The sequence below is a fragment of the Panthera tigris genome, chromosome B1 (assembly GCF_018350195.1).
Source record: "Panthera tigris isolate Pti1 chromosome B1, P.tigris_Pti1_mat1.1, whole genome shotgun sequence".
In the NCBI taxonomy this organism is placed as follows: Eukaryota; Metazoa; Chordata; class Mammalia; order Carnivora; family Felidae; genus Panthera; species Panthera tigris.
In genome coordinates, this window is record NC_056663.1 from 131,698,656 (window position 1) to 131,706,997 (window position 8,342).

An 8,342-nucleotide genomic window follows, 5' to 3' on the forward strand; every position below is an offset into this window, starting at 1 on the left:
GGGCAAAGCATCCCCTGATGAGAACCAAAATAACTCCCTCGAGCAATAAAAATTGCCCTGAGCCAGCAAGCCCCCACCTGTGATTGACTCCAAGACGATGATTGATTTGGCCTTCACTGCCCACCTGCACAAACCCACCCACCTTTGCCCCACATTTTCCTTATATAAACCTGGAAGTATTTTCGGCACTTTGGAGACAGTCTTTGAGATGCTGGTCTGCTGTCTTCCCAGTGTTGGCCTCACTGAAGTAAATTCCTTTCTTGTTTCACCACCCAGTTCTCTCTGCCTTTGAATTTTGTCCCCAGTGAGTGGCTGAACCTGGTCTGTTTGGGCCCCCCACAGCCAGGTACGCTTGCACGCCTGCGCCCAAACCATACACTGATCCCCGTCATAGTCGGAGATCCACGTAAAACTTTTGACTCTCCTAAAACTTAACTCCTAATAGCCAACGGTTGACTGGAAGCCTTACCGATGACGTAGTTGATTAACACATATTTGTATGTTACGTGTATTATATATTGTAGTCTTAAAATAGCATAAGCTAGAGAAAAGAAAATATTAAGAAAATCATAAGGAAGATACATTTACAGTACTGTACTGTATTCATATATATATATATAAACAATATATAAGTGGACCTGCACAGTTCAAACCTGTGATGTTCAAGGGTCAGCTGTATAGGGAATGCCTGGTGTGATGCCTGCAATAGCAAACAACAGCACCCAGTAGATATGAGCTATTATTATTATTTCACCCTTGTGTAGCACTAGAAAGAAGCAAGTTAACATACACCAAACCAGAACCGGGCCTGAGAAGAAGAAAATCAAAGATGCCAGGAAACAATTCGTCTGACATGTCCTGGTTAAGAGTGAACTTTAATAGCTAAACTCTCCTGTGAAAATTCTTTAAGGGGATGTTACTGTTTTGTACTTTTAGGCTTGGCCTCATTAAGAGGCGTGGTTTTGGAACCATATGTCTAGTAGAGAGTAGTCCTCTTAGGGATGACCTATGCACAGAGAAAGGGATAACTGTCATTGTCCTGGAGAAAATAGGGAGTCCATGGTCAAGTAGAGCTTCCCCGAGAAACACCCATTCTAACTCATTGACACAAGTGCTGCTGTCTATTCGAGGGGAAAGGAAGCTGCAGACCATGTTAAAGCCCCATGGCCTTGGAGCTCTTGTCAGTGTACAATGAAATTCATTTTCATTCATTCAACTTATGTTTATCGAATGCCTGTCCAGTGTCAGGTAAGATGCTAGAGGCCTGAGGATACAGCATTAAGAGGGAAAAACCGATCCTACCAGCCCCACCCTGCCTTCATGGACTTCAGGAGAGAGAGAGGGGGAGAAGGAGGCATTAGTCATATGATCACTGAAATAAATGTAAAAATATAGTAAGTGCTATTAAGGAAAGGTATATGTTGCTGTGATACCATGTAATAGAAAGACTTATCAGGTTAATGAGATCATAAAGCTTCCTAGAGGAAATGATGCCAGGTGACAATGGGAAAGATCAGTGCTCCAAACAGTGAACACATTGTGCAAAGGTACTGTGGTAGAAGGAAGTATGACACCTTTGAGGAAAGACCATCAGTGAGATGGAAGAAGCTAAGACATGCTATTCAGAACTAACATTTGTTGAGTACCTATTAAGTTCTAAGCACTTTACACTGATTCTCACAACAATCCTAGGAGGTAGATACTATCTTTATTCCTATTTTGTACAGATGAAGAAACTGGAACACACAGAAATTAAGTAATTATTATTCAAGGTTATTCAGTTAGTAGATGGTAGAGTGGAAATAAGATTGGTTTGAAGAAGTAGGACAGGACCAAAACATGCAGAAATTCATAAGCCATGTTAAAATTGTTGATTTTTATACTAAAGGAAAAAGGAATTTACTGAAGTGTTATTGAAGAAGGAAAGCACTGTGTGTGTGTGTGTGTGTGTGTGTATTAACAAACATATTTGCATTTCAAAACAGTCATTTGAGGTGTAGCATGAGAACTAGTTGAAAGGACTGGAAGAGTAGACAGACAAACCAGTTAGGAGGTGACCGCTGTTCTCTGGACAAGAGCAAGAGGTGATGGCCCCAGGACTGGGGAGTTGGCCCCGGAGAAGGACAGAGTGGATGTGTTTGAGGTATATTTTGGAGAAAAAGTGGATGAGGAGTTAGGAGGGGACGTGTCCAGGGTGAACCCCTAGGTGTCTGGCTGGTGTAACTGAATGGAGGATGGTGTCGTTTTAAGATGCAGAGAGCACAGGAGGGGGAGCAAACCTGGGCATAGGAAAGAAGATCACAAATTCCAGGTATTTTGAGATACTCCACTTGGCAAAGTCAAGAAGATAGTTGTATGTGTGGGTCTGGAGCTCAGATAGGTCTGTGCTAGAGACTGAATTAGGGACTCATCTGTGATAGTGGTAACTGCAGACACAGAATGGATGAGACCAGTAAGGGACTGAAGAATGAGAAGAGAGAGACGATTGCTCAATATGTGGTGAGGAAGCCCAAGCTTTTCTTGGCCTTGGTGCAGCCCTTCATGTCTTTTTTTTTTTTTTTTTTAAACTTCCTGATCCACACCCTCTCCTCTGTAAAAGCAAAATAAGTCCAACTGAAAGTCAGAAGAAGAAGCTTATCAAGAAAATGATATAATGGCTTGAGTTAACCCTTGAGCCACCTTCGCTTTTTCCATTTATTAAGTTTGAAACATTCCTTCTACAAGGAAATAATTAACCTAACAATTCTGCCTTAATCCCTTCAGGACCTCCTTAATATTCAAAAAGCATTTTCTCTATGAAAAGTCAGACTAAACACGCCAGACAGTAACTTGCCAAATAATGCTCCCAAAGGCTTGGAAGAATTATTTCAGTTTCTACATGAGTTTGTCTTATAGATATGGAATAATGTGAGCACTCTGAGAGGTTGACTCTTTATTTTAAAAAAGTTTTAATTCCCAGAGCTCTTATTTCATCCATAGACTGCTAGGTATTGAGCATCCACCAAGGGAAAATACATATCTAAGCTCTTATACCGTTTATTCATGCTATTGTTATTTTTTAATAGAGAATTTTTTAAAAAGGCTTTATTTTTAAATAATCTCTACACCCAACACGGGACTTGAACTCACAACCCCGAGATCAAGAGTTACACACTCTACCAACTGAGCCAGCCAGGCACCCCCATCCTATTATTAAAATAGCTCTGGCACAGGGCTGCCTGGGTGGTTCAGTTGGTTACTTGAGGACTTCAGCTCAGGTCATGACCTCATGGTTCGTGGCTTTGAGCCCTGTGTCAGGGTCTGTGCTGACAGCTCAGAGCCTGGAGCCTGCTTCAGATTCTGTGTCTCCCTCTCTCTCTGCCCCTCCCTGGCTCATGCTCTGTCTCTCTCTGAAAAATACATGAACATTCAAAAAAATTTTTTTAATTGCTCTGGCACAGATATATCTAACATGAGAGTTTTCATGAGATAAAAATCTGAACCTTAAAAGAAAGCAGTACATAACTCCTTCAGTTCATAAGCCATTGAAGATGAACTTTTTCACTGAAGTTTAATAGTGAAGTTTCTTTCTCATTCTGATGGGGATTGTGAAGTATCTGAGCAACGCAGTGTTGAATACTAGAGGCAAGCAGGGTGAGCCGTGCCAGTATTTTCTGAACCATTTAACTATCAGAATCAAGAAAGCAAGTAGTTACAACTTCAGTTTTGTGACTGTCTGGGTTGCATTTGTTGAATGTATACAGAGTGAGTCAGACATCCAGCAGGAAACAGGTGGCACAATGACATTAAAATAGGCCAAGTAGGTTGATCAAATGGACCATTTTCAAAAGTGTGGGAAGAAGTGTAGAGGAAAGCAACCAGGACAGGGTAGGTTCCTGGGGCAATGATCCCTAGGCCCAAAGGGACACAGGGAAGTATTGGTCACAAAACCCAGAAAGAGTAATTCAAAAAAGTTTTGTGGAGAGGATCACTTTGAGAGGAACTGTGATCTTCCAAGGGAAAGGTGCAACCAACTTTAAGTGACCCTGCAGGGAGGCAAACAAGGGAGTAAATATTCTCCCTTACCTCTCCTTCCTCCTTGTTGGCGCCCCTCACCTAAGCACTGACTAGTCCATTCAGGTGGGCAGGCAGCAGAGTGGAGAGGGTGGGGAGGATCTGATGGGAGAAACAGAAGAGAGTGAGCACAAACAGGAAGAGTGGCAAATGAACTCAAATCAGTAGATAGAAGGTTCTAGAGTGGGGGTAGGGTGATGGCAATGTTTTCATATAAGGACGCTGGAGAGGCTGGCTCAAAAAGTTATACATAATGGGGTGCCTGGCTGGCTCAATCTGTAGAACATGTGACTCTTGATCTCCGGGTCTTGAGTTTGTTGAGGTAGTAAGGGGCGGGCTGAGGATGAAGTGCAAGCCAGCGCATGCACGCACGCATGCACACCAGGTAGAATGTGTGTGATATTCCTCAGGCACTCCTGGATGCCCGAAGACGAAGGAAAGGAAAGAAAACAAATGGTTAACTGATACAAATCACAGTCATACAGGACATGGGTCTCCATCAGTTTACAAACATCTTCGTAAATTACAAGAAAAAGGCAATCCTATCAATAGCCTAATCTCCAGAAACCTGTAGATTCAGTTTCCTGGAGCCCCAACATCACCCCTCCATAGTGATATGGGTAACAAAGGCAAGAGGGAAATGGCAGGTAAAATGAAATTTCCTTATAACCTGCAGCCCAACTGACAAATACTTGAGTCAAATACACAGTATAACATTTCTTTAGGAATGCTTTATGGTCATAATGTTAATTAATCCCTTACTAGAGCGAAAACAACCTTAGCTTGACAATAGCAAGGCCTCAGGTATTTTAGGAGTCCTCTTTAGCATATCAAAGTCCTTCTGGAGGCCTCCCTTTTGCCTTTATTTCCCCCAACTCCACAGTATATAACCAGTCACTCCTCACAACCCCAGTGCAGCTCTTTCTGCCCACGGGTCCTGTCCCCATGCTTTAATAAAATCACGGTTTTGCACAAAAGACGTCTTCAAGAATTCTTTGTTTGTCTTTGTTGTTCTTTGTTGTTTATCAGCTCCAGACCCCCACCATTACCCCAAAACCTCGTCAAGTTCAAGCCCCACGTTGGTTGTGGAGCCTACTTAAAAAAAAGTTACACATTACTTTTATGACCCTATATGAAATATGGTGATAGCAATTCTAAAACCAGTGGAAGTGATCATACTAAAGATCATACTAAAGTTACTATCTTATAACTTCCAAACTTTTTTGGAAATTAGGCAGAACTGAGTTACTTCCAAGGTTCCTTTCAGACTTGTGTACTATAAGCCTACATTTTTGAATAATAGAAAGTCAAGTAAAGTTAATGTCTTGGCACAGGTACTAATAGAAAGACATGTGTTTTCTTTCTTTTTAGTAGAATGGATAATTGAAAAGCCTTTAGGAAACTGAAAAACCTGTATACACAAAAATATTTATCACAGCAAAGAGCAAACGCTGGAACAAACTTTATTCCTAACAGCTGGGGGAATGGTTAAGAAAATTATAGTATGTTCAATGCAATATTATGTGGAAGCAAATAATTACAAAGAATTATGAAGCACCATGGAAAATGCATATGACATGATGTCAGGTTAAAAAAAAAAGTGGGATTTGAAATTTTATATACATTCCGGTCATAATGTTTTGAAAATATGTGAAAAAAGACTTGAATCTATTAAAAAACGAAATTCCACTGAGTAAATTTGTAGATCTACCAGGTTTATTAAATAATTCATGAGTTGGGCAGCATTTCATCGGGCAAGTAGAGGGGAGCTCCGCTGAGCTAAACAAGAGAAATGTTTTTAAAGGCAGAGAGAGGGCACACACACACACACACACACACAGAGAAAGCAATTTATTAGCAAGTAACGCATTGTTTAGGCAAGGTTGCCCTCTAAGGGGAGGATAAAGGGTATATCAGCACATGTCTTAGTATTGACCAGTATTGACCAGTTTAGCTCCGCTGAGCTAAACAAGAGAAATGTTTTTAAAGGCAGAGAGAGGGCACACACACACACACACACACACACACAGAAAGCAATTTATTAGCAAGTAACGCATTGTTTAGGCAAGGTTGCCCTCTAAGGGGAGGATAAAGGGTATATCAGCACATGTCTTAGTATTGACCAGGAAATTCTATGCTGACTGGTTAATAAAGGTTACATTCCTAGCGGGTTGAGACTGCAGTTATGTTAGGTATTAAATCCTGGTTCACTGACTCGGGACTTTAACCTAAGTGATGCCATTTTGGGCCTCCAGTTTTCTTTCTAACAAATGAAATGATCAGAAATCAAAGTAGTTTCATTAAGGTAGTAAAACGATGGATGGTTATTTTCTTCTTTTAATTTTTCAAGTTTTTAGTAATGTATGATACATTCATTTATATATTTTAACGTGTTAAATAACAAAAAATCAACCTAGTAAGTTATAAAGATCTAATTGACTTTATTAGTAGATTCATGAATCAGGTAGCATCCCATCTACCAAGTAGAAGGGAGCTATAAAGGGCTACAGAAAAAAAAGCCATTGTTTTAGGCAAGGTCGCCCTCCTAAGGGGAAAGGAGTGGGGTTTGTCAGTAAATGTCCTAGCGCTGACCAGGAAATTCCCATGTTGACTGGCTGAAGGTTACATTTCTAGGGGGTTGAAACTGTAGTTAGGTTAGGTATTAAGTTTTGGTTTACTGACTTGGGACCTTAACCTAAGTCATGCCACTGGGGACTATGTTTTCTTTTTAACACATGTCAAATAGTTAAATATATTTCATTTATTTGAATTATAATTTATATATATCATTTTAAAATGCAATAAAAGTTATACTTTTTGGAGAGCTGAAACTTTTTTATATCTTGATCTGGATGGAGGTTACCTGAGTGTATATTTAATAAAAAAATCATTGAATTGCATATTTATGATTAATGTAATATATGCTCACTTATATATGTATATATACATATATACATATGTAAGTGTGTATATACATATATACACAAACATTATACCTCAGTAAAAGAATTTTTAAAATTGTAAATCACAACACATTATCTAAAGTACACTGGAGAAATGAAGTTGAATGTAATTCTATATTTACCTCTTATATTTTATCAACACAATACAGCATGACATTCCTGATTTTTAATTCTAAAGACAGAAGGTTTTATAGCATTCCTATTTATCAAATCTTCTTTTTTTAAAAAAAGTTTATTTATTTATTTTGAGTGACAGAGAGAGAGAGAGAGAGAGAGAGAGAGAACCTGTGGGGGAGGGGCAGAGAGAGAGGGAGAGAGAATCCCAAGCAGGCTCCATGTTGTCAGCATGAAGCCCAGTGCAAGACTCGATCCCAGGAACTGTGAGATCATGACCTGAGCCAAAATCAAGATTGGACATTTAACCAACTAAGCCATCCAGGCGCCTCAGAACATGAGAGTTTTTGAAACATAATCCTGAGATTCAGGTGGATTAGCTATTCTGAGCTTCTTTAAAATGCTAGGTCTCAAGAATGTCACTGTGGTTAATAAAAGTTGTCTTTTCATTTAAAGTTCCAGAAGGCTTTTGGTGTTCATTTTAAATTTTGTATTCATTACTAGAGAGTGTATATCTGATGTCTCAGTTTATGGGTAGCAATCTTTTCCAAAGGCTACTTACCTGGAGATATTTCCAGGTGAATAGGTATGTCTCAAATCAAACAAAATGTAAATTTCAGGAATTGTTTTTGAGTACAGCATAACTTCTTTTCTTTTATTTTTTTTGAAAGATTTTTAAATGATTTTTAAGAAATCTCTACACCCAACATGGGGCTCAAACTCACAATCCAGAGGTCAAGAGTCTCATGCTCCACTGAAGCCAGAACAAGCCAGATGCTCCTAGCATAACTTATTTTCTATGACCTGGAATAGAGCCCATTTGGAGATGCAATGTGTCTGCATAAAATGAGAAGTAATATATCTTTTCCACTGTACCTTTGGCCTGGTTTCCAGTGTAGGTATAAGACTTTTTTTTATCATGAGCTTATAAAGCAAATCATTTACTTTCCCATACTTCTCATTCTTCATGATTATCATACAAATGTTTGAAAATATTAATTAATATGGGGAGCCTGGGTGGCTCAGTTGGTTAAGCGTCCAACTTTGGCTCAGGTCATGATCTTGTGGACTGTGAGTTCAAGACCTGCATAGGACTCTCTGCTGTCCTATGCAGAGCCCGCTTCAGATTCTCTGTCTCCCTCTCCCTTTGCCCCTCCCCCTCCGACCCCAAGCATGTACTCTCTCTCTCAAAAATAAATAAACATTAAAAAA